The sequence below is a fragment of the Equus caballus genome, chromosome 7, assembly GCF_041296265.1.
Source record: "Equus caballus isolate H_3958 breed thoroughbred chromosome 7, TB-T2T, whole genome shotgun sequence".
NCBI classification, from domain to species: domain Eukaryota; kingdom Metazoa; phylum Chordata; class Mammalia; order Perissodactyla; family Equidae; genus Equus; species Equus caballus.
This window is the reverse complement of record NC_091690.1, coordinates 50,056,669-50,082,553: the sequence shown is the minus strand read 5'-3', so window position 1 is coordinate 50,082,553 and position 25,885 is coordinate 50,056,669. Positions and strand designations below refer to the sequence as shown.

Here is a 25,885-nt window from a genome sequence, read left to right as displayed (position 1 = left end):
AATTTCAAGAGTGGGACAAGTGTTGCATTTAAACATGTTTCCTAGCAAGGAGGCACAGAGTAGGCTTGAGATGGGAAACTTAAGAGCTGCAAATGGCCTCAAGACCTGCTCTGGGAAGACATGGTGTTGATCCCCAAGGGTTAGAGGAGGATGCGCCCAGGCAGATCCCACGTGGAGATGTGTCAGGTGCAGCTTTATGACTCAGACCACCACTCCCAAGGTATGACCTGGGAAAATGGGCATCAATTCGAAGATGGAGGCCAGGAGCCCTATCACTTTCTCTCCAGTTACATGAATGACAGGAGGGCAGGTGTAGCCCTAGAGGGAGTTTTCTAACCTCAGACTGGGTGCCAGGAAAAGGCTATAGTAGTCTATGTCCTTCTCCCCATCCTACAACTTCTTCCTAAGAAGGAACCCAAGGCGATGGAAGGAAGTGTGGCACACGTAGCAACCAAAGTTCCGGAGAGTTTCACATTACTCTAGCATGTGAGCACATTTTTGCTTTTTCTATTAATTCCCGTTAGTATATTCACATCCTACTTTAAGGGCAGTTGCGAGTCTTCACAAATGTACAGTTACACCACCGTCAGGATGGAGAACACTCGTCACCCGGAAGGCACACTCTCGCGATGCCCATTGGACTGAACCCTCCCACCCGAAAGCACTGTTGTTTTTGGTTCCTACACCTTTGCCTTTCCTAGAATGTCATGTAAGTGGAACACCATGTTGCCTTATGGGTCCTGTTTGGAAATTTTGATGCCACTTTTGCAAAAGTGCATAATTATAAAAACCTTACAGTGTTCTTGTGAGTTTAAAATTTTTGACATTGCCCATTATGCCTTCAAAACTAAGAGATTCCTCTGCTATGACGTCTGTGATTTTGGGTAAGAACCCGTGCTTAACTTTCTTTTTGTTTCTTCTTCTTCGTCTTCTCCCCAAAGCCCCCAGTACATAGTTGTATATTCTATGTGTGCCTCTGGTTGTGCTATGTGGGACGCCACCTCAGCATGGCTTCATGAGCGGTGCCATGTCCGTGCCCAGGATCAGAACAGGTGAAACCCTGGGCTGCCGAAGTGGAGTGTGTGAACTTAACCACTCGGCCACGGGGCCGGCCCCTTAACTTTATTTGCATCATGGGAGGAAGGATGGGGCAGGGGATCAAATGAGATACTAATGATTACAAAATCACATAATCTCTACACTCCTAGAAAAAACATAAATTAGCACTGAAAAAAAGGGGACAAGTTTTGATATCCATTGTTGTTTGGTGAAACAAAAGCTGTCAGGTTTTACCCCATCTTCCATAACACCTCCTGAAAATGTAAACATATGGAAATCATCCCTGAAAACAGTAAAAATGGGCTTTGTGCATCATGGAAACAAAAACCTCCCAGCTACTCCTGGTAGAAAAAAGCACAGAAAATGTCCCAGTTTGAGGATGTCAAATTTACCTCCTTTGCCATCACGTGTGATACTACTCAAAATGATACTGTGTGCGTGTGTACAGCTCACCTCAGTTACCGCTTGGATCGTTACCCTCTAAGCATTCACAGCTCTTTTTAGTGTTTTAACCAGGAAATCACATTGAAGTTGCACAGACATTACTCTATGCATAGGAACAGCCATGATGTGCTACACCTGTGCAGATGATCAGATCACCAGCCCCCCCACCTGCCCCGCCAAACTGTGAGAAACTCGAAAGGTTTCATGGGGCAGAAATGATGGCACTCAGTCTGAATAGCAGCTAAAGGATACACTGAATCTAACGGTGATTTCAAGTCCTTTCAACTGATCTTAAACAGAAACACACATACCACAAATACCCATGGCTCAAAACAATGGAAGCCTTGAGTTCCAGGCACCCATGTGACTGGACCATGATCAAACAGCACATGCAGGAAAGCATTTAAGCACGGCTAAAATGAAGATGAACTCTGTCTATGCCTTTACCTTTATGGGGAACCACTGCTGTTACTCCCTGGAATGCAGGACTTTCAGTATTGCTGCCCACGGTTTACATCCACACCCGAGCAGTTCCTCCAACAGTGTTTAAGATGCATTAGACGGTGGGAAGACAATGACATCCTCACTCACTGAGGCGCCTACCTACCAGGGGAGTTATGCACCCATCAATGGATGAATGGATACAGAAGTTGTGGGGTGTGTATATATATATACACAGAGTATTATTCAGCCATAAAAAACAAGGAAATCCTACAATGTGTGAACAGATGAATGAAACTTGAAGCGATTATGCTAAGTGAAATAAATCACACAAAGACAAATACTTTATGATCCAGCTTATATGTGGAATCTGAAAAAACCCACAAAAACAAACTCATAGAAAAAGAGATCCGTTTTGGTTACCAGAGGTGAGGGGAGGCAACTGGAGAAAGGTGATCAAAAGGCACAAACTTCCACTTATAAGATAAATAAGTACTAGGGATGTAATGCATGACATGACAACGATAGCTAACAATGCTGTACGATACAGAGGAAAGCTTTTAAGAGGATAAATTCTAAGTGTGCTCATCACAAAAAGAGTATTTTTTTCTTCTTTCTTTTCTTTTTAGTGCATCTATATAAGATGGATGTCAGGTGAACCACTGTGGCAATCATTTCACAATATATGGAATTCAAATCATGCTGTACACCTTAAATTTATAAAGTCATGTATGTCAATTTTTTCTCAATAAAACTGGGGGAAAAAAGCAGTCAGAGACTTCTGGTCTCTGCTCTGTCACATAAGAAGCTTAAAGCTAGATTCCAGTCCCCAGAAGAAAAAAACCAAGAAACTTGAAATCAACAACTCTTCCATCAGGGAATTGAGGTCACAGGGTAAACCACTGTCTCCACAATCAGAGAGGCAGACAAGAAAGCAGCTGGTCAAAAATACAGGCAAAATATTCTGTTCTTAACAAGGTACACCCTAACAGCAACCTACTTTAAAAGAGTATTAATGACTGGAATTTTCAAAGAGCTGAACTGACCTAGGGGGAGAGAAATAGCCAATTTGAGTCTCTTCTAGGCTTTTCTCATCTCAAACCTGGGGCAATTAAGATGACGGTGTGGCTGCCCTGTGGGCGAGTGGTTAAGTTGGAGCGCTCTGCTTCAGTGGCCCAGGGTTTCGCAGGTTCAGATCCTGGGCATGGACCTAGTACTACTGGAGGTTTCATTACATGGACACAATTTGTTAAATCATTGGCTACTGGTGATTAACTCATTTTCCAGCCCCTCTCCTCTCCACAGAGGCTGGGAGCTGGGGCTGTAATTTCCAAGCCTCTAATCAAGGCTTGGTGTTTCTGGTGTCCAATCCCCATCTTGAAGCCATCTAGGAGCTGGCCAAGAGTTGCCTGATTTAAACAAAAAAACACTCTTATCACTCAAGCAACTCCAAGGGCTTCAAGAGGATTTTGCTAGGGGCTGGCCTGGTGGCTCAGTGGTTAAGTGCGCACGTTCTGCTTCGGCAGCCCAGGGTTCGCTGGTTCAGACTGACAAATAAAAATGGCAAGTAATAGGAGATATTGGAGTACATGAGGAAGCCATTTTGTGTAAACCTAATTCGGCCTGACCTTGTCTTTCCAAAAAGCCCTGACCACAGCCATTGAGCATGCATTGTATATCTGCTTTAGACATTCCCTATGGCAAGAACAAAGGCCCTTGAGATAAAGGTGCAACTTCCCTCCCCCTCCCAACGTCTGCATTCCCTTGAGGATTAAGCATCTTTCCTCAGGCTAGGAACTGACTGCTGCCCTCACCTGTGACCACACAGCTCAAGACAATAGACTTGCCTCCTGCTACGCTGGCCTAGATAGCAGACCCACTACCTGCTGTGTCCATCAAGTGCTGTGCCAACAGGGCAATCTTGTGACTGTTGTGGGAGGGACATTTCAATCATATGTGAAACATCCTGTTTGGGGGTATATAACCACTCTGTATACTTCACTTCTTCGGTGCCCTTTCTTCCTTCGGGAAGAAAGGCCCCAGGCCATGGTCCTCACATTTTAGCTCAGAATAAACTCTCCCAAATTTTCATTTATAGATTGCTTACAGATGATTTTTGTTGACAGGATCCTGGGTGCGGACATGGCGCTGCTTGGCACACCATGCTGTGGTACATGTCCCACATATAACATAGAGGAAGATGGGCACAGATGTTAGCTCAGGGCCAGTCTTCCTCAGTAAAAAGAGGAGGATTGGCAGATGTTAGCTCAGGACTAATCTTCCTCAAAAAAAAAAAAAGAGGACTTTGCTAGGAACTGAGGACAAGGATCAAATATCTTCCTTATTATATCACAGAAGGTCGAGCCCAGGGACACAGGCTCACTAAAAGATTGAGACCAAATCACCGGACTGAAGGATGCTTCCCCTCTGCCCACACCTACCTCTACACCAGCTGGGCTCTTGTTCAATATTAGTGTATTACACTGAAAGAACTACATGCCTTCCAGTAACATCAGGAAGCAGGCAAGGGTATCCCCTGTTACCACCCCTCGTCAATTTTGTACTGGAATTCTTAGCTAATGCAATTAGACACGAAAAGGAAATAAAAAGTACACAGCTTGGGAAGCAGGAAATAAAACTGTCCTCGTGGCACAAGACTGTCTAGGGAGAAAATCTCAGAGAATCCCCAATAACAAAGAAAACCACTTTAACTAAGAAGAGTCTAGAGGAAGATTGAAAGATAAAATGTTAATATACAAATGTCTATCATTTCCTGTAGATCCATGCAAGCAAAGATGAGCTAAACTCATCTTTGACTAAAGACCAAAGGTAATTCACTGGGAAAACAAACTTTCTGACAAATAATGACAGAATAACTGGCCATCCACATGCCAAAAAAAGTCTAGACACAGATTTTACAATTTTCACAAAAATTAATGTTAAATGAAACACAGATCTTAGCATGAAAGGCAAAACCACAACACTCCTAAATGATAACATAGGAGAAAATTTAGGTGACCTTGGGTTTGGTGATTAATTTTAGATACAACACCAAAAGCAAGATCCAAGATAGAAAAACATATGTTGGCTTCATTAGAATGAAAATCTTCTGATCAGTGTAACGAGAATGCAAACACAAGTCACAGACTGGCAGATAATCTTTGGAAATCACTGTTCTAATAAAGGACTGGTACTCAAACTTCCAAAGAACTCCTAAAACTCAACAAAAAGAAGACAGACAATCCAGTTAAAAATGGGCAAAAGATCTCAACACACACTTCAACAATGAAATACAGATGGTAACCAAGCACTTGAAAACATGCTCAAGGGGCCCGCCCAGTGGTGAAGCAGTTAAATTCCTGCCTTCCAGTTTGGCAGCCCAACGTTCACCAGTTTGGATCCCGGGTGCAGACCTATGCACCAATTATCAAGCCATGCTGGGGCAGGCATCCCACATATAAAATAGAGGAAGCTGGGCAGCGATGTTAGCTCAGGGCTAATCTTTCTCAAAAAGAAAAATGCTCAAAATCCTATGGCAATAGGAAATTACAAATAAAAGGAAATGAGATTATCTCCAGACACTTATTGCAGTGACTAAAATTAAATACACTGAGAACACCAAATGATGATGAAGATGAAGGGCAACAAGAACCCTCACTCATTTGCTGGCGGGAATGGGAATGGTATGCCTACTTTAGAGGAGAGGCAGTTGCTTAAAACAAAGCCTACCCTTACCATATGATACAGCAGTCATGTTCTTTGAAATTACCTGAATAAATAGAAAACATGTTCACAAAAATCTCTCTACATGAATGTTTATAGGAACTTTATGCATAATTGTTAAGACCTAGACATAACCAAGATAACTTCAATAGAGGAATGGAGAAACAATCATGGGTACATCCATAGGATAAAATACTCTTCAACGATGAATATAAATGAGGTTATCAAGACAAAACCATATGGAGAAACTTTAAAGTCATATTGCTAAGTGAAAAAAGCCAATATGACGAGGCTACACACTGTATGATTCCAAGCATGTGACATTCTAGAAAAGATCAAATAGAACACACAGAAAGATCACTGATTGCCAGGGATTTGGAGGGAAGGAGAAGGGGATGAATGAATAGGTGGAGCACAGGAGATTTTTAGGACAGTGCAAGTGTGCCATGATACAGAAATGATGGAGACATGCCATTTCACATGAGCCAAAGCCCAGAGATTGTATGACACAGTCAACACTAATGTAAACTATGAACTTTCATGCATCAATTTGGCTCATCAAATGTGACAAACATATTACTGTAATACAAGATATAAAATATAGGGAAAACTTGTGCAGTTAGAGGGGTTAGTGGGAAATCTGTACTTTCTGATCAAGTTTTCTGTAAACTTAAAACTGATCCTAAAAAAAACAGTCAACTAGGAAAAAGGAGATTAAAGACTGGCACATTAATACCCACGATGACTGACTGATGATAGAAACAGACGATCTTTCATTCCATTAATTTGATCTTATTTCATCCCACAACTAGAAGGACCTGCAACTAAGATATACAACTGTGTATGGGGGGGGGGGAATAAAGCAGAAAAAAAAGAAAAATTGGCAGCAGTTGTTAGCCCCCGCCAAAAAGAAAAGAATTTGATCTTATTTCAATAAGCCATTATGGTGCTCTATGAGGCCTGCAGCCTGAGAACTGGAAGAGAGAAGAAACTTCCATTGAATGCCTTGTTAAGAGCCCAGCACCGTATACTCTGAGAAGTGAAATGAGTGCCTTCATTACTATCAGTAGAGTCTGGATCTCCCACGAAGATAGTGTCCTGGTGAGGCTTTGTGTGTGACCTTCATAGACATAGAAAGAAATGTTACCTTGATTTATATCGTAGATAACTGTGAGGCAAGAGATTCCTGGAGTTCTTTTCCACGAAGGGGCAACTCTCAGGGAATCGCCCAAAGTCTGTAATGTCTGCAGCTGGAGCCCACTGTTGGTCGGTGCTAAGATGACTGCTTGATGTACAGTCCATCTGATGACCTTTGGGTCCAGTCTTTCATCAGATTTACCCCAATTAATAAATTAAAAGCAACTCTGTCTGAGCTCCATCACGTACGAATGAGGTGATGTTGTCCCTGAAGTCTAGGAACTCCCACTGCATTTCGCTCAGGGAGTCCTAAGGAGCTCCCCAGGGAGCCCGGGGGTCTGAGAGATGGGTGACCTTATTCAACACCATGGCACCTGGCAAGGGACTGAAAAAAGGGAAGGCCACCCTCTCCTGCAGGTAGGATATCCCAGAGGGCCCAGGTGCGGCTCCACCTTGTCTCCAGGAGGTCTCAGGAGCCATGCTGAGCTCCTGAAGTGCTGTTTCCATGTCTCAAGGCAAACTGGACTGCTGGATGGGTGGTCCTATGTTCAGGACCATGTACTGTCAGGACAGCCTTGCAGGTAGAGATCATTGAAGCTCTTATGGCCTACAGACTGACACCTAGGGCAGGCTCTTGCATCAGATGCCTACAGACAACTTAAAGCCACCATGGGTACCCCAGGAGGCAGGAGGGAATGTCACTGAGGCCTCTATAGTGAAAGAAACTCTCAGGCCACTAACAGGACTGTTTGCTCTACGACAACCTGCAGAAAGTCTCTAGACTTTTGTGGTAGGGGTGGCATTCAAGGTGGCAAATTTGCAAGTAACAGCACAAACAGGCTCAAGTAAAATGTGTAAACAAGGAACATACGGCCTCCCAAACACCAAGAGAACCTCGTACATTTTGTGGGTCCTGAGAGGAACAATTGCTATTTCTTCATGGTGTCAGAGATGGAATGGGTCTCCGATATCAAATTATTTCCAGAAATTTCACAAACTTGTAAGGGCCTCAATTCTATGTGTGGCAATGTCCCATCCATTTTTGTGAGCTCATTTTTTCAATATTTGTAAATCCTGAATGATCTAAGAGGCCATGTCATTAACGTAATGTCACACCTGTGATCTTGGAGACACCAGGATGTAGGTTCAGACCCCGCCTGCAATGACTGTGGGAGGGCACAGCTGTGGAAGATCCATGAGGACAACCCAGTAAAAGGGCATCATGTCCCTTCAGAGGGGGAGGCCAAGTGCAGCTGAGGGGCTGTGGACACAGGACTGCACAGAACAGACTTAGCCAAACCTGTGAGAGCAGGGTATTTATCTGTTGCTGATTTGTTGTAGAGAGCAACTTGTATAATGCGGAGTCTGTGTGGTGCAAACACAGCTGCAAGGTTGAGGTAAACCAGATTCTTTCCAGGGTTAAGAAGACAAATGGGGTTGTTAAAAAGAAGACTGGGAATAATCAACCCTTCAATCAACTAACTAGGTTTTCTAAACTGTTGTCAGTCCTTCAGGCCCTGTGTAATCTACTTTGGACCATATTAAATACTCGATTTGTGGGGTAACATCCCTGGAGTCCCAACTGGTCAAGCCAACTTGTAAGTGGCAAAGACTTCATTTAATTTTAATTCTTTTCTTTTTTTTTTTTTTTGAGGAAGATTAGCCCTAACATCTGCCAATCCTCCTCTTTTTGCTGAGGAAGACTGGCCCTGAGCTAACATCCGTGCCCACCTTCCTCTACTTTATATGTGGGATGCCTACCACAGCACGGTTTGCCAAGCGGTGCCATGTCTGCACCTGGGATCTGAACCAGCGAAGCCCGGGCCGCTGAAGTGGAACATGCAAACTTAAACAACTGTGCCACTGGACCGGCCCCTTAATTTTAATTCTTGATCACTGGATCAGAGCTTACCAGCACACTATGGAATATTTTAGGACAGTGAGTGCTATGACATTCAGAATTTAGGCAAAACCATAGTTCTAATGGTTAAGGAGAAATACTTGTCCTATTTGTCCTCTATTTTATATTCATTAACACCCCTATGATCATCAGGCACTTTCTGTAAATTTAATGGGATCCCAGGCATAACTGTAATTTGACACCTAGGATTGATTAACTGCTTGACAGTTGCTGAATTAGTTCATTACATCATATAGCAAAATTACTTCAGAACTATATTGTAGAGGCCCAAAAGCCAAGTGTACCTCTATCTGTTTTGTTACGTAAATTATTTTAGTATATTATGGTTTTCCAATTCGTTCAAACTGGACCTCTCTTTCAGTATTTTTTTCTTTTGTTCCCTCCCTCTTGTCCTTCCCTGTTTAGTTTTTTTTTGGTCGTCTGTTATACTTTGGGTGAAAAGGCATCCTCTCTACCCTAGTATTTTTGTTCCCAAGGACCTCAACAGTGCCATCAACTATAGGAGCCTCCCTGATGTCAAATGAGTGCTTTAGTGAGGTTAAAGTCCCTAGACTTAAGTCAGATTTCAACTAATCCCTTTGCTGTGTCGCAGTGGTGCCATGCGTGCATCCCCTATAATCCCAATGGTCAGCATCTTTGTCACAGTAGAGGCAGGAGCAGCTGAAGCAGCGGTACTCAAGGGTCCTGGTGAGCCTTCTGCTGGTGAGGGTGTGGACTCCACCATCCACCTACTGGCTACCCTTCCCCCTCTCTTCTCTTTGTCCTTTTTTTTTTTTAAGATTTTACTTTTTTCCTTTTTCTCCCCAAAGTCCCCCTGGTACGTAGTTATGTACTTTTAGGTGTGGGTCCTTCTAGTTGTGGCATGTGGGACGCTGCCTCAGCATGGCTTGATGAGCGGTGCCATACCCGCGCCCAGGATTCAAACCGGTGAAACCCTGGGCCACGGAGGCAGAGCTCGAAAACTTAACCACTCGGCCACGGGGCCGGCCCCCTCTTTGCCTTTTGAAATGACAGCAGTTTCATGAGTGACCACAATGCGCCCTCCTCTTGCACTGAGTATAGTCCCCCTGTACCACCCCCATCCCTGGGGTATTTAAGAGCCACAGCAGCCGCTGTCACATCTTCACTCTAAGACACAGATGAATCCCGGCAAAGACACTGAAACAGGGCCATGTTATACAGAACTCAATTCCATATCCTGTTCTCAAATGCCCATAAATTCTTGAAATTTCCAACTCTGCTCAGTTGAATCTAGAACTGGTGGGTCAACAATGGAACATTGGGCAGCACAGCTCACAGCCCAGCTCCCCAGCGAGCAGGAGCCCACAGCGCACGCCGCCACCAGGCAGCAGAACAGGAGAGCAAGTCAGAGCAAGAGAAGACAGACCCACAGGTGGGGTCATGTCTGAACATGCTGCTCAGGGCACCAACTGTCATGGTCACCTGCAGAGGGGTGGTTCCCTTGTTGAGACTGATGCCAGGGTGGCGCACGCACACACACACACACACACACACACACACACACACACAGGGTAGGAAAAGGCTTAGGATTCACATAATAGAGGTCCAAAGGGAGGGCTGGGCCTCTCAAGCAGCTCTGACAGGGCTCAGAAAGCAAGGAATGGAGCCTGGCCTGGGACTTCACTGGGCCTGGGGGTGGGGCCGGGGCGAGAGCTCTGCACACAGGCAGGGGCTGGGGTGGTTGGAATCTCCTGCCTGCTCTAGAGGAGAGAGCACCCAGGCTTCCTCCTCAGCTTGTCCAGGTCGGGGCACAAGGGGAGGAGGGTGGGTTCGGCTTAAGCTGTGAGCGGTCACCAAAAATGTGGAGGGCAAACATGGATAAAACTATATGAATTTGCAATTGCTTGTTTTTATATAAAGAAACACAAGCAGGAAGCTGAAAAATTAATCAAAACTGTGTATTTGGGTGGTGACTTGAATAACAGCACTGGAGGGGACCAGGGTATGTTGGCAAAGAGTCCTCTTAAGTTAGACTTTGCTATTTTACAGATTTATTTTAAAACAGTGAAACTGATATATATATATTTTTTTAGCACTCTTTTATTTAGTTTTAACTTCTGTACATAGAAAACTACTCTAGGATTTAATTCCTTTAAACACCAATAGTTACAAAACTGCAAACCACAAAATAAAATTTTCAAATCTCTTTCTAACTAAAAGGACAAGTGGCATCCTAGTTTGTCCTTTCCCTGTAGCTCACACTATGAGTTTTGTCAGGAATGAGCAGTATATTTTAATGCAATAGGGGTGTGAGTTTAACTACTTAAGTGTATTTGATTTTCAAAGATCACGTAGGCTTTCAGAAGTTTTCCTCATATCAATTACAATAGAAAGTCTATTGCTACAGCCTTTAAATTTCCATATTCTCTAGAAACAGGCACACAGAAACGCGAATCTAAGAATGGAAAATGTGCTAAAAACTTTATACATTTCTCTCACATCCTGAGGTTCTTTTGTCTCAAAGGAAAAAAATTTCTACTTTGCTCCAAATGTTTTTGCTTCCCTCACATCCTATCTCTCAACTTGCAGTCTCAGGGCCCCCGTGCTAAGGGAAACGAGAGCCAAAGGGCTGCACAAGTCCATCGATAAAGGAATCCAAAGCAAAGAAACACAAACACTGGAACCAGCTCAGATGAGCAGCCTGCTTCCCACAGTACAGAAGGAAAGCCACGGTCAGAAGGTTCCGTGTTTCTGACCTCCTGGTGGAGACAGAGCCCTGGAGGGGGTCAGTCCCTGGAGAAGGAGGGGAGGGCACCTGAGCAGCCACAGGAAGGAGCTCTGGGAGCCCCACACACCCTCCTCTCCCCAGGGAACAGTGCACATGCTCCCTCTCTCAGGCTCCATTCTCACAGTCAGGAAACTCAGCTGGATCCAGTTTAAGGTTCTGACCCAAATGGACCCCAGATTAGCCCTAATCCAGGTCACAGAGCTCCTGACTCTCACAGACTTTCTCAGTGTAAACAAATTACTCTGAGTGCACCCACACTGTGGATGCAAAACTCCAATTATGTCTAGAAACAGGCCCAAGGGAACCACAGCTACAACCTCAGACAGGGCGTCACTCCCCACCCCATGAACACGTGCACCCCCAGCTTTCCAGGGCTCTGGAGCTCCTCTCAGGAGAAAGGCTCCTTCCGTGGGGGTGTGAGCAGTAGGGCAGCTGCAGGGGGAGGCTCCCCAGGAAGGACAACTGGGCCTGCAAGGCCTTCCCTCTGCAGGTTCAAGGGGGCCTCAGCTTAGACTCACTGCCCTCAGGCCTCTGTCCCCACTGGGGATTTTTTGGACCACGATTCATATTTTAAATACACAAACCCAGTGTTTGAACCATCCAACTGTAACACTCAAACCAGTTTTTATGTGGAAATGAGGGAAGAAAACTGTATGGCACTTTGCTGGCTCAACAAGAAACCCCACTCGGGGGCCAGCCTGGTGGCACAGCGGTTAAGTTCGCTCGTTCCGATCCCGGGTGCAGGCATGGCACTGCTTGTCAAGCTATGCTGTGGTAGGTGTCCCACATATAAAGTAGAGGAAGACGGGCACGGATGTTAGCTCAGGGTCAGTCTTCCTCAGCAAAAAGAGGAGGACTGGCAGCAGTTAGCTCAGGGCTAATCTTCCTCAAAAAAAAAAAAAAAAAGACAAAAGAAATCCCACAGTAATGTACTGCATTCCAGGAGAAAAGATATCAATTAATTATTTCCATGACAAGAAATTGTTTTATAAACTATTAATCATACTTGAACACTTCAGGTCTGCATGTTTCAGCCCTGGAAATCCATTTGAACTCACCCAAAATAAAAGAACACATGTCAGAATACGAGTAACATGCTCAGGGAGGAAAAAATACAATTTTTAAATCATACAATGAACTACTGTAATATTTTATTTTCTCTGAAATTCACCTCTTTCTTCCGTCTTTGGAAACATTTTATATCGTCTTTCAAGCTGTATTGATGAAATAAACTTTTATTCACTGAAAACCTGAGACAAGAGAAAGTGAATCTATCTTTTCAAGCTGACAAACCCAGGGAGGGGCAGCGCTGACTGGACAGATCACGGGGAAAGTTTGCCCAGAGGAACCTCCAACCAAAGGATTTAGGATTGAACGTCTTAGGCCAGGACACAGCCTGGGAGGAGAGGCCGAAGGAGTTCACACAACGAGCTTCCAGGCGGGCATTCGCTACTTTCTCTCAAGTTAAACATCCACAAACAAGAAACAAACCCTTTTAAAAGGGCCGCCCATTGATTGTGGGAAAATGATAAACAATTAAAATATCGGGTCTGTTTGTGGTTGATGACGATGCTGTGTTCCGGAGACGGGAAGCTGATGTTCGGGAACGCGAGGAGCGATCTGGAAATTTAGGGATTTATTGTCGGTCCTGGAAGAGCTGAGGGGACAGGGTCGTGGATTGGAGGGCTTGCTACTCAGATATGTGGAAAACTCAGGAGAAAGGAGGCCCTGGGGACCCCAGAGACCGCAGCCCCTCCGCGCACGGACCCCGGAGCCCGAGGCCCGACTGTCCTGCGGGCCCTCCTGCGGGCCCCGCACCGTCTGGGACACGCGGGGCTGCGGGCGCACAGCGGCCCAGAGACGCTCCGGCCCAAGTCGCCGCGCGCAGGGACCACAGGACGCCCGGGGCCCGGCTGCCGGCCCCCACGCTGCGGCCGGAGGGGCCTGAGGGCCGAGCGGCGCCACCGCGGACTCGGGGCCGCAGACCCCGGAGGGGACCGCGGGAGGCCGGGCCCGCCCCGCCGCTTCCCACCACTCCCTCCTGCCCCAAACTCTTGTCTCCCAAGCCCCGGCCAGAGCGCTCACCATTTCTTTTTTCGCTTGTTTCTCCTTCTCCCCAAAGCCCCGAGTACACAGTTGTATGTTCTTAGTTGTGGGTCCCTCTAGTTGTGGCATGTGGGACGCCGCCTCAGCATGGCCTGATGAGCGGTGCCATGTCCGCGCCCAGGATCCCAACTAGCAAACCCCGGGGCGCCGAAGCGGGGCGCGCGAACCCGGCCTGGGCCGGCCCCCCTCTCACCATTGCTGTTTCCCGGGGACCCGGGGTCCTTCCCGCGATTCAGCACACGTCACAACGCGACAGAGTCAGCAGCTGAACACCGTGGGGTCTTTAACGGCAGGTGACCCGTGACCGGAAGGACTGTAGAACTACAGGAAGTCCAGGGTGGTTGCCCAGCGTCGCCCCGCCCACCTGCCCTGGCGCCGACCCTGATTGGACAGTTCGAAAGGCCCCTCGTCCTGAGTGACAGCGGGATGGAGATTACGTGTGTGAGCCGACCCAGAGCTGGCAGTTGGCCTCTATGGGGACTTTTCCGCTGAAATGTAATGCTGGGAGGCCACTCGGGGGGCTGTGACCCTTCTTTGCAAACACCCTTAACATCACCTCCCCGTATGTCATAATTAGTCTGTCTCCACTTTGGTCTTTGATCTTCCACCCTGCCCTTCCCCGCCTCCACTCATAACATTAAACAATCCTGTGGCCTCCCAAGCCCTTAGCCCTGGTGGGAAGTTGGAACCCGCAGCCCTAGCGGGGCGCAAGGCCTCTTCTCCGTCTAACCACAAGGTATGAGATGGTTTCATTCAAGTCTCAGGTGTACGTTTTACACTGCAGGGAAATTTACTTTAGATCATTGAATGTATCGTGGGAGAACTTTGAAATGTGAAAGTCTAGAATATCCCTAAGGAAATTCAATTCCTATTTGGACTGATAATAACAAAGAAAAGAAAAGGTTATGTCAATGTAGTATCTACCTGGAAAGTATTCATGTGCTTAAGAGATTGCCTTGCGAAACTCTTGTTTTTTTTCCTCCTTCTCCCCAAAGCCCCTCAGTACATAGCTGTATGTTTTAGTTGTGGGTCCTTCTGGTTATGGCATGTGGGATGCCCCCTCATTGTGGCCTGATGAGTGGTGCCAGGTCCATGCCCAGGATCTGAACCTGCGATACCCCAGGCCACTGAAGCCGAGCAGGCGAACTTAACCACTTGGCCATGGAGCTGGCCCCGCATTGTGAAACTCTTAATGCATTTATCTACTTGTTTGTAAAGTTTTGTGGGTTTTTTTTTTCTTTTTGAGGAACAATACACACCCAATTCTATCGAAACTTTACTGTCTACAACTCACTGGTCTTCAGTATATTCACAGATACTGTGCAATCATCACCACAGTCAATTTCAGAATATTTCCATCAGCTAAAAAGAAACCCCTCTACCCTTAACCTAGCACTGCCCTATGTTCCCACCTCGCTCGTGCAAGCGCCAGCCATAGACGACTATTAATCTATTTTCTGTATCTCTACATTTCTGTATTTGTTTACTTTCATATGAATGAAATTGTATAATATGTGGACTTTGTGTTTGATTTCATTCATGGTATAATTTTTTCAGGGGATTCCATGTGGTAGCATGTATCATTACTTGATTTTTTTTTTAAATTTACATCTAATTAACAAGCAACCTTACATTCCTTTCAGGTGTACCACAATAAATCTAGTTAAGATGCATCACCACATGTAGTTATGATTTTTTTTTCTTGTGTTGAGAAATTTTAAGATCTACTCTCTTAGCAAATTTTAAATATACAATTCAGTATTATCAACTATCGTCACCATGCTGTACATTACATCCCCATGACTTATTTATGTTATAACACGAAGTGTGTACCTTTTGATTACCTTCTATATTTATTCCATCAAAGTTACATCTGATCTATATTAAGTGTATAGTTCATCGTGTGAAGTACACTGACATTGTGAAACCGATCTCCAGAACTCTTCATCCTGCAAAACTGCCACTCTCTGTGTATGAAACAACAGCCTACTTGCCCCTGACCCCCAGGCCCTGGCAACCACTGTCCTGATGTCTCTGTGAATCTGACTGCTCTAGATACCTCTCATCAGTGGAATCATATGGTTTTTGTCCTTTTTGGGACTGCCTTGTTTCACTTAGCATGATGTCCTCAAGGTTCACCCATCTTGTAGCATGTGTCAGAATTTTATGTCTTTTTAAAGCTGAATAATATTTTGTTCTGTGCGAATACCACATTTTGTTGATCCATTCATCCGTTCAGGACACTTGGGTTGCTTCTAGTTTGGGGCTACTGTGAATAATGCTCCTATGAACACAGGTGCACATATATCTGTTTGAGTCCATGTTTTGAATTCTTTTGAGTATATACTCAGAAGTGGAAATACTGGATCATGTGATAACACTCTCCGTAATGTTTTAAAAACTGCCATCCTGCTTTCCACAATGTCAATATGATTTTACATTCCCGCCAGAAGTGCAGAGGTTCCCATGGATGTTTTTGCTTTCTCGGTGTTCTTTGAAACACAAAAGTGATTAATTTTGATGAATTTCAAATTATCTATTTTTCTTTACTGGTTTTTCTTTTGGGGTCATATGTAATATTCTTTGCCAAATCCAGGTTCATATTTTCCCATATGCTTTTTCCTAAGGGTATTACAGTTTTATCTCCAATTTAGGTCTTTGATCCATTTTGGCAAATTGCTGTATATAGTGTAATGTAAGAGTCCAACTTCAGTTTTTTGCATGTTGTTATCCAGTTGTCTCAGCATCAACTTTTGAAAAGAATATTCTTTCCTCATTCTTAGCACCCTCTTTTTGAGAATCAATTGACCATAGATGAATGGGTTTATGTCTGGAATCTCAATCAAATCCATCATTCTGTGTTCTGTCCTTGTGTCATTACCTCATTCCTTGATTACCATGCTGAGTAGTCAGATTTGAAATCAGGAAATGTTAATCCTACTGCTGTGTTTTACTTTTGGTGATTGGTTTGGCTATCGTGGTTCCTGTGCAATTCCATATAATTTATGAAACAGCTTGCCAATTTCTATTGTCAGCTTGAAAAGCAAATTTGCCTGTTATTTTATCTCAAAATGAGTTTATTCAAGAATAGGCGAAAGAATTGCAATTTAGGATGTGCATGCCATGGCAAACCCTACACAAAATCCAGCAAAGAAAAAGAGCTGCTTTTATACAGAAAAAGAGGGAGTAGGGAGGGGCTGTTCTAAATGAAAACCCGCGGGGGGAAAGTGACATTGCACTCATTGGTTGAACTGTGGCATTCCTCCTTGGCTGAGCCATTGCCCCGTGAGGAAAGGAAGGTTCCTTCAGTAGTCAAGTAATTTTTCTTCTTGTCGAAGATGAAAGCCATCATCTATTACGTTTGGTATAATTGAGGATGTGTGACAGGCTGTGAAAGCTCCCCCTACAGGCCTTCCCAATTCCAATTTAGTTAAGGTTACTTTTATTAATATCCACAGTATAAAGAAGTCAGCTGAGATTCTGATAGGGATTTTGTTGAAAATCTAGATCATTCTGGGAAGTATTGCCATCTCAACAGTGTTAAATCTAAGGATTCACGAACAGAATCCATGAAATAGTGAACCCTGAAAAATAATTAATTTAAGGAAATTTAATTTCCTTTTCTGTAACTGATATCCTTTTGCATGTATGTACATTCACTAATGACTATCCAATAGCAGTGGTGCATAGATTGTAAATTTAAAATATCTAAAAGTATGCAATTATTTTTCTGTCACTGCATGATTATCATAAATATGCATTTTGGGTACAACTCCCTTACTTTTGTCTTTTTCATTTTACATTTTGACCCCCTTCACCCATTTCTCCCACTCCCCACCCCCACCTCTGGCAACCACCAGTCTGTTATCTGTATCCATGAGTTTGGTATTTGTTTGTTTGTTTGCTGTATTTTTTAGATTCCACACATAAGAGAGAACATACGATATTTGTGTATCTCTGACATATTTCACTTAGTGTAATGTCATCACGGTCCAGCCATGTTTTGTTTTTATTTTTGTTTTTTTGAGGAAGATTAGCCCTGAGCTAACATCTGCTGCCAATCCTCCTCTGTTTTTTGCTGAGGAAGACTGGTCCTGAGCTAACATCCATGCCTGTCTTCCTCTACTTTATATGTGGGACGCCTACCACGGCATGACTTGCCAAGCAGTGCCATGTCCACACGAGGGATCTGAACCAGTGAACCACAGGCCACTGAAGTGGAACGCACACCCTTAACCACCGCGCCACCGGCCAGCCCCAAGGTCCAGCCCTGTTGTCACAAATGTCAGAGTTCATTCTTTTTATGGCTGAACACTATTCCATTGTACCTGTATACCACAATTTCTTTATCCATTTATTTATTGATGAACACTTAGGCTGTTTCCTTATCTTGGCTACTGTAAATGATGGTGCAGTGAACATGGGGGTGCATATCTTTTTGAGTTAGCATTTTTGCTTTCTTTGTATAAATACCCTGAAGTGAAATTGTTGACTCATATGACAGGTCTCCTTTATTTTTTTGATGACCCTCCATACTGTTTTTCATAGTGGCTGCACCAGTTTACATTCCCACCAACAGTACACAAGGGTTCCCTTTCCTCATATCATCGCTGAAGTTTGTTATTTCACACTTGTAGGTCTGGATTCCTTAGAGCTTTCTCTATATAAGATAAGTCATATGCAGGTGAAGAGACTTTTACATCCTCCCACCCAGTCTGCATGCTTTTTGTTTCCTTTTCTTGCAAAACTGTTCTGGCTAAAATCATCAGTACATTGTCAAATAGAAGTGGCAGGGGCTGGCCCCATGGCCAAGTGGTTAAGTTCGTGTGCTCCACTTCTGCAGCCCAGGGTTTCGTTGGTTCAGATCCTGGGTGCAGACCTAGCCCTGCTCGTCAGGCCATGCTGAGGTGGCATCCCGCACAGCACAACCAGAGGCACTCACAACTACAATATACAACTATGTACTCTGGGCTTGGGGGAAAAGAAAAAAAACAAGATTGGCAACAGATGTTAGCTCAGGTGCCAATCTTTAAAAAAAAAACAAAAAACCCCAAGTGCAAATGAAACTAGAATCAAAGGGATGAAATGTTTGTTTGAAAAAGAAATCCAAGGACAGAAACATGAATATTCAAATGAGTCCATAGAAGCAGCCTGCTTGTCTACAGATCAGAAGGAAAACCCACACTCAGAAAGTGACCATGTTCCCAAATTTAGGGTCTAAACACCCCAAAGTTGAGCTGCAACACCTAGAGTGCTTTGTGCCTGGTGAAGGAGGGTGGAGACACCTCAGCAGCCACAGAGGTGAACTCTGGGAGCCCCACATACCCTCCCTCTCCTGTGGGCATGGAGGCACTGCCTCCCCCAGGCTCCCACTCTCACAAGTGAGGAAACTCTCAGCCGGATTCAGTCTAAGCCTCTGACCCAAATGAACTCTCAGATCCATAAACCCTTTGTCCATAGGACAGAAAGCTTGATCTTCACAGACTTTCTCATTGTGCACAAATGACACTCTCAGTGCACCTACAGTGTTGATGCAAAATTTAAACATAACATTTAAAAGGTCCAGGCCTGGAGCCGGCCCCGTGGCACAGTGGTTAAGTTCACACACTCCACTTCAGTGGCCTGGGGTTCGGATCCTGGGTGCGGACATGGCACCACTTGGCACGCCATGCTGTGGTAGGCGTCCCACAGATGGGCACGGATGTTAGCTCAGGGCCAGCCTTCCTCAGCAAAAAGGAGGATAGGCAGCAGATGTTAGCTCAGGGCTAATCTTCCTCAAGAAAATAAAAAAGGTCCAGGCCTAAGAAGCACAACCACAACCTCAGACGGGGCGTCACTCCCCACCCCATGAGCACGTGCACCCCCAGCTTTCCAGGGCTCTGCAGCTCCTCTCAGGAGAAAGGCTCCTCTCCATCAGGGTGTGAGCAGTGGGACACCTGCAGGGGGAGGCTCCCCAGGAAGAACAACTGGGCCTTCAAGGCCTTCCCTCTGCAGATCCAAGGGGGCCTTAGCTTGGGTCTTGGACTGGGGGCCTCTGCTCCCCATTGGAGATGCTCTGCAACATCATTGTTATTTTAAATCACACAAATCCAGTATTTGAATAATCCAGCAAAATCACTTAAACCCAGTCCTTCCACGGAATATAGGGAAGAAAATTCTAAGGCCCTCTTATTAGTTCAACCAGGAAACACCAAATACCTATTCCTTTCAGGAAAAAAGATGCCAGTTAATTATTGTTTCCATGGCATAAAATCATACTTGACCACTTGGTCAAGTGTGGTCTGCGTGTCTACCCCTGGAATTTCATTTGAAAAAATCCAAAAGTAAAGAACAGACCTGGGAAACTTACTAAACATGTTCAGCGGAAGAAAGAGTGTCGTAAGTATTCTTAACAAATGGAATGTAACACAAGAATGTATTTTTCTGAAATTATCTCTTTGTTGCCTGTTTGTAACTATTTCATACCGTCTTCCAAGTTCTGCTGATTTAATATATTTATTCATAGTGAAAAACAGACTTAAATAAGGGAATAAATCTTTTTTTTAAGATTTTTTTTCCTTTTTCTCCCCAAAGCCCCCCGGTACATAGTTGTATATTCTTCGTTGTGGGTCATTCTAGTTGTGGCATGTGGGACGCTGCCTCAGCGTGGTTTGATGGGCAGTGCCATGTCCGTGCCCAGGATTTGAACGAATGAAACACTGGGCCTCCTGCAGCAGAGTGCGCAAACTTAACCACGCGGCCACGGGGCCAGCCCCGGGAATAAATCTTGTATGTTACAAATCTAGGGATGGGCGGTGCCAACAGGACAGATCACCCAGGAAACTTTCTGAAGAGGAAGCTCCAACTAAAGGACTTCCCAGAGGATGTCTGCGCCTAGAAAGATCCTCGGGGAGACGCACAAGGATTTCCTGCAATGTGCTTCCAGGTGGCCATTCTCTGCTTTCCTCTCATGTAAAACATCCACAGACATATATAATCTGTAGAAAGGAGCCATCAAACTGGGGGTATTTTGCTAAGCGAAATAAGCCAGACAGAGAAGGACAAACACCGTATGATTTCACTCATGTGTGGCAGATAAACAAACACAGGGACAAAGAAAACAGACTAGTGATTACCATAGGGGAAGGGGGTTGGACATAAGGGATAAAGGGGCACATATATATGGTGACTGACAAATAATAATGTACAACTGAAACTTCACAATGCTATAAACTATTATGACATCAATAAAATAAACTAAAATAATAATAATGAAAAGAACCATCCATGGTGCTGGGGAAAAACGATAAACAGTGAAAATATTGGGTCTGTTTGAAATGCAACACAGAGGATGAACAGTTGATAATGATGCTCTGAACTGGAGAGGGGAAGTTGGCACTTGGGAATGTGGGGAGAGATCTGAAAATGTAGGGACTTACTGTCAGCCCAGGAAGAGCTAGGCTGGGGGGACAGAGTTGTGGATTTGAGGCTCTGCTTCCCAAACATCTGGAAAACTCAGGAGAAAATGGTGTCCTCCGGGCAGAAAGGAGGCACTGCGGACCCCAGAGTTCACAGCTCCTCCCATGCATGAACCCCAGAGACCGAGTCACGATTGTTCCTGATGACTCTCCCTGTGGTCACCACACAATCTGGGGAGATGCAGGACTGCGGGCACAGAGCTGCCCAGAGGCCGAAGTCACTGCATGCAGTGACATACAATAGACGCAGGGTCCTGGCTGTCAGCCCAGTCCCCATACTTCAGGCCAGAGGGAACTGAGGTCTGAGCGGTGCCACCACTGGACCTGGGTCCACAGACTCTGGAGGTGACCATAGGGAAGCCAAGTCCCACCATGGCCGGTTCTGACCAGTCCCTCCTCCATGTCTCCTCACCCCAGAGTGGCACACTCACCATTTCTAGGTCTTCTGGGTCTCCCTGAGTCCTCCTGAGGACTCCCTCAGCCAGTGCAGATCACAGCAGGACAGAGGCTGTGGAAGAGTCAGAAAGTAATGTTAACGGCAGGTGACAGTGCTCTGGAGCACAGCAGGAGCCAGAAGGGATGCTGACATAAGCAGGGTGCACCGCTCCAGCCACCTGCGCCAGGAGCTCCATGATTGGACAGTCCTGTAGGCCCCGCTCCCTCAGGCCTGAGTGACAGTGGCAGGAGGCTGCAAGGCTCAGCAGAACCCACCTAGGCTGGCGGCTGGAACCTGAGTTACATGGCATATTTGCATTTAAACAGAACTTTTTCCTGGCCTGGGTCTGCCTCTGTTGTTTTCACCCAGCTCTTTGTGAACTTGTGGGCTCCAGTGTGCACTGGGATTATTTACAAATTTTTTTAAGAATATAGATTGGAGAAAACTCTTTGTGCTCATTTTGTGAGGCCAGTACTACTCTGATATGAAAAACAACAAGTGTGTTGCAGAAAAAAACTACATGCCTGTTTCTTCTGTGAATATGGATGCAAAAAACCTCAACAAATACTAGCAAGCCCAATCCAGCAACATATAAAAAAGAATTATATACCATGACCAAGTGGGTTTATTACAGGGATGAAAAGTTGGGTTAACATCTAAAAATCCATTAAGGTAATAAAGGATATTGATAGAGTAAAAAGCAAAAATGACAAGATCATTTCAATAGACTCAGGGAAAATGACAAAATCCGGACCCTTTCATGGTTAAAACACTCAGCAGACCAGGAATAGAGGGAATTTCCGTATTTCATAATGAGGGTTTATGGAAAACCCACAGCTAACATTTTATTTATTTATTTATTCTAAAGATTGGCACCTGGGCTAACAACTGTTGCCAATCTTTTTTTTTTTCTGCTTTATCTCCCCAAACCCCCCCTGTACACAGTTGTATATCTTAGATGCATGTCCTTCTAGTTGTGGGATGTGGGACACCGCCTCAACGTGGCCTGACTAGTGGTGCCATGTCCGAGCCCAGGATCCGAACCCTGGGCCGCCACAGCAGAGCTCACGAAATTAACCATTCGGCCACGAAGCCAGCCCCCTAATATTATATTTAATGGTGAAAGACTGGAATTCTTTCCCCCGAAGATAAGTAACCAAAGAAGGATGTCTGCTCTTGCCACTTCTAAATGTCCTGGAGATTTTAGCCAGAACCATTAGGCAATAATAGGAAATAAAATGCATGCAAATTGGTTGGGAAGATGTAAAACTCTCTACTTCCACATGAGGTATCTTGTGTAGAGGTTCAGAATATGTCACCCCAAGATACGATACACTGGCTTTTTGATTATTTTGTATTAAAGTTACTTGAGAAACAGCCATCACAAGAAAGACACTCTGGCCCTCCTTTTTCCCTCTGAAAGCAGGAGATGAATCTCCCATGTGAATGGTACCCTCTTTGAACCAGGAGGGGAGAAGACAACTTGAGCATCAGAGACAGGAATTTAGGGCCAAGTAGGCTGTATAAACAAACTTTGTTATTTCTTCGCCATTTACTACAACTAATTCAAACCCCTCTGCCTTGTCAAACCTTCCCCAATACATTGTTTTGATATCTAAAATGTGAGAAGCTTCTTGCCCTGGTCACTTCTTTGAGTCTCACTTTTTAAATGAGTCTCCCACATGTAGGGAATTAAATTTGTTTTTTTCTTTCCTCTTAATCTGCCTAACATCAATTTAATTATTAGACCAGCTAAAGAACATAGAAGGGAATAAGGTAAAATTTTTCCATCCCTACAGTTGCATAGAGAAAACTCTAAGGAGTCCACAAAAAACTACTAGAACTTCTAATTGAGTTCTGCAATGTTGTAGGATACAAGATCAAAATTAAAAAAATCGTTGTGTTTCTATACACCTCAGTGAACACTGTGATAATGAAATTAAGAAAACAAATGCATTTAAAACAGCATCACAAGGAATAAGATACTTAGGAATAAATTTAACAAAAATGTACAAAGCAAATTCTATGAAAACTACAATCATCATTGACGGAAATTAATAAAGATTTCAATAAGTTGGAAAACTTCCCAATTTTATGAACCAGAAGAGTTAACGTTGAAATAGCATTGCTCCCCAAAATGATCTGAAGATTCAACACAATACTTATCGTAATCCCAGGTGATTATTTATAGAAATTGTTGAGTTGGTTTATACATTTATATAGAATTTCAGGGATTCAGAATAGCCAAGCCATACTTGAAAAAGAAAAACAAATTGGCTGGACTAACATTTCCCAATTTCAAAATTTTGTAGTAAGCAGTAGTCATCAAGATGGTGTGGTGCTGACACAAGGATAGACCTACAGATCTGTGGAATACATTGAGATTTGAGAAATAAACCCACCCATCTATGGTCAACTGACTTTTGAAAAAAGTGCTAAGAATGAGGAAAGAATGTTCTTTTCACAAACTGGTGCCGGGCCAAGTGCTTAGCTGTATGAAAGGAAAGAGGTTGTAAACATATCATACTGTAGGGACCTGAAATTGGCCACCCCAAGCTATGTGTCTTTGGCATCAGGATTATTTGAGGCTGATTGCTTTTGATAAACTGGGACAGGGAAGGAGGCTCTGAGGAATGGAACTTGCCCTTTGTTAGGACACATTTACATTTGTAAGGTAAATCTCTATCTGTAAAAGGTGACTCCCTCTCTGTACCAGGAAGAAGAAAGGAGATGACCTTCTCTCTAGAAACTCTTAATCAATACCAAAGGCAAGGACTTAAAATCTGCATTTTATTCTGCTTCTCTGGTAACCTCCTGACTGACTTCCCTCCCCCTCCCAACGTTGGCATCTCCTTAAAGATTAAGCATCTTTCTTTAGGCTGGGAACGGATTGCGGCACTCATCTGTGACCCCCCAGCCCGAGGCAACACACCTGCCACCCCGCGGCGTTCACTGGGACAGCAGACCTATCTGCCGTTTCCATCGAGCACTGTGCTGACAGAGCAGTCTCGTGACTATTGTAAAAGGGACATTTCAATCATATGTGACACCCTGTTTGGGGGTATATAACCACTCTGTGCACCCCACTTCTTCGGTGCCCTTTCTTCCTTCGGGAAGAAAGGCCCCGCGCCATGGTTCCTCATAGAGCTTGGTTTAATTTTCTCTTGCTATTCTGTCTCATGTGAGTTTAATTCATTCTCCGGCCAGACGAACCCACATTTGGGAAGAGGAAATGTCTTCCTCCCCTACAGTACCATGCTGCAGGAGATCATAGCAGCATTCTTGCTAGGCTTTAAGCCTAGGAAAAATAAATTCCAAATGGGTGGCTGGGAGATATGTGATATGCTGACTCTCATAATTATACCAGATTGCTTGTGCTTTGGAATCCAAGGCTGGAGGGGAGTATGTTATTGAGCATGAAGGCAAGGGGTTTGGGAACGCCGGGCCCTTGCAGGTACGGAACGCTGCCTGCATACCTTGCTGATTGTTCTTAAGATACCCCCCAAGGGAATGACCTGGGATAGGGCTGGCGTGTTTCGGGGGGATGAAGAATAGAACCTTTGGGCTTTGGCTTGCATGTCCCTGCAGGCATGAGTTCCTGCTGTTGTACATGCCTGTGATTCTTTACCTGCAAATAAATATGTGGTGATCAGAGGGACCTCACCTCAGTCTTTGAGGCTGATGGTCCCCTGTCCCATTGAATATATAGATTGTGTTCTGTCTATTAATGCCATCCACTCCTTCAGCTGACTGCCCAGCCCGTCCCGGCAGCAATACTACACATAATAATTTACCAAGAAGAATCAAAGTCCTAAGCAAAAGAATAAAACTATAATGCTCTTAGATAAAATGCAGGAAAAATTCCCGTCCTTGGATTTGGCAAAGAACTGTTATATATGACATGAAGAACAAAAATGGAAGAAAACAAGTTAATTTGGACTTCATCAAATTAATGAGTTTTGTGCTTCAAAGGACATCAAGAATGTGAAAACACACTTTGGAAACCTTGTGCGCTATTCTTGGGAATATAAAATTGTGTTGCAGGTATGAAAAACAACATGGGAGTTCCTCAAAACGTTAGCAACTGAGTTACCATCTCATCTAGCAATTCTACTTCTGCGTCAGTACCCAAAAGAATTAGAAGCAGAGACTCAAAGAGATGCATGTCCATTCATGTTCATATTAGCATTATTTACCAGAGCCAAAAGGTGGAAGTAACTCCAGTGTACAATGGACGAATAGATAAAAAAAGTATGGTACATACATAAAATGGTGTATTTCGGCTTTGAATTCTGACACAATGTACAACATGGATGAACCTTAAGGACTTCATTATGCATGGAGAAATCACCCATCAAAAAAGGTCAAACACTGTGTGATTCCACTCTCTGAGGACCTAGAACAGTCACGCA

The 25,885-nt window shown here is 44.4% G+C and overlaps 1 long non-coding RNA gene across 1 annotated transcript; it reads right to left on the bottom strand.

Moving 5' to 3' along the window:
- Positions 1 to 12,691: 12,691 nt before the first annotated feature.
- Positions 12,692 to 13,698, bottom strand: LOC138925154 (uncharacterized). Its single transcript, XR_011440976.1, has 2 exons — positions 13,560 to 13,698; positions 12,692 to 13,131 (listed from the first exon to the last, which is right to left on the bottom strand). It is a non-coding gene; the product is annotated as an uncharacterized lncRNA (long non-coding RNA).
- Between the last annotated feature and the right edge of the window lie 12,187 nt (positions 13,699 to 25,885).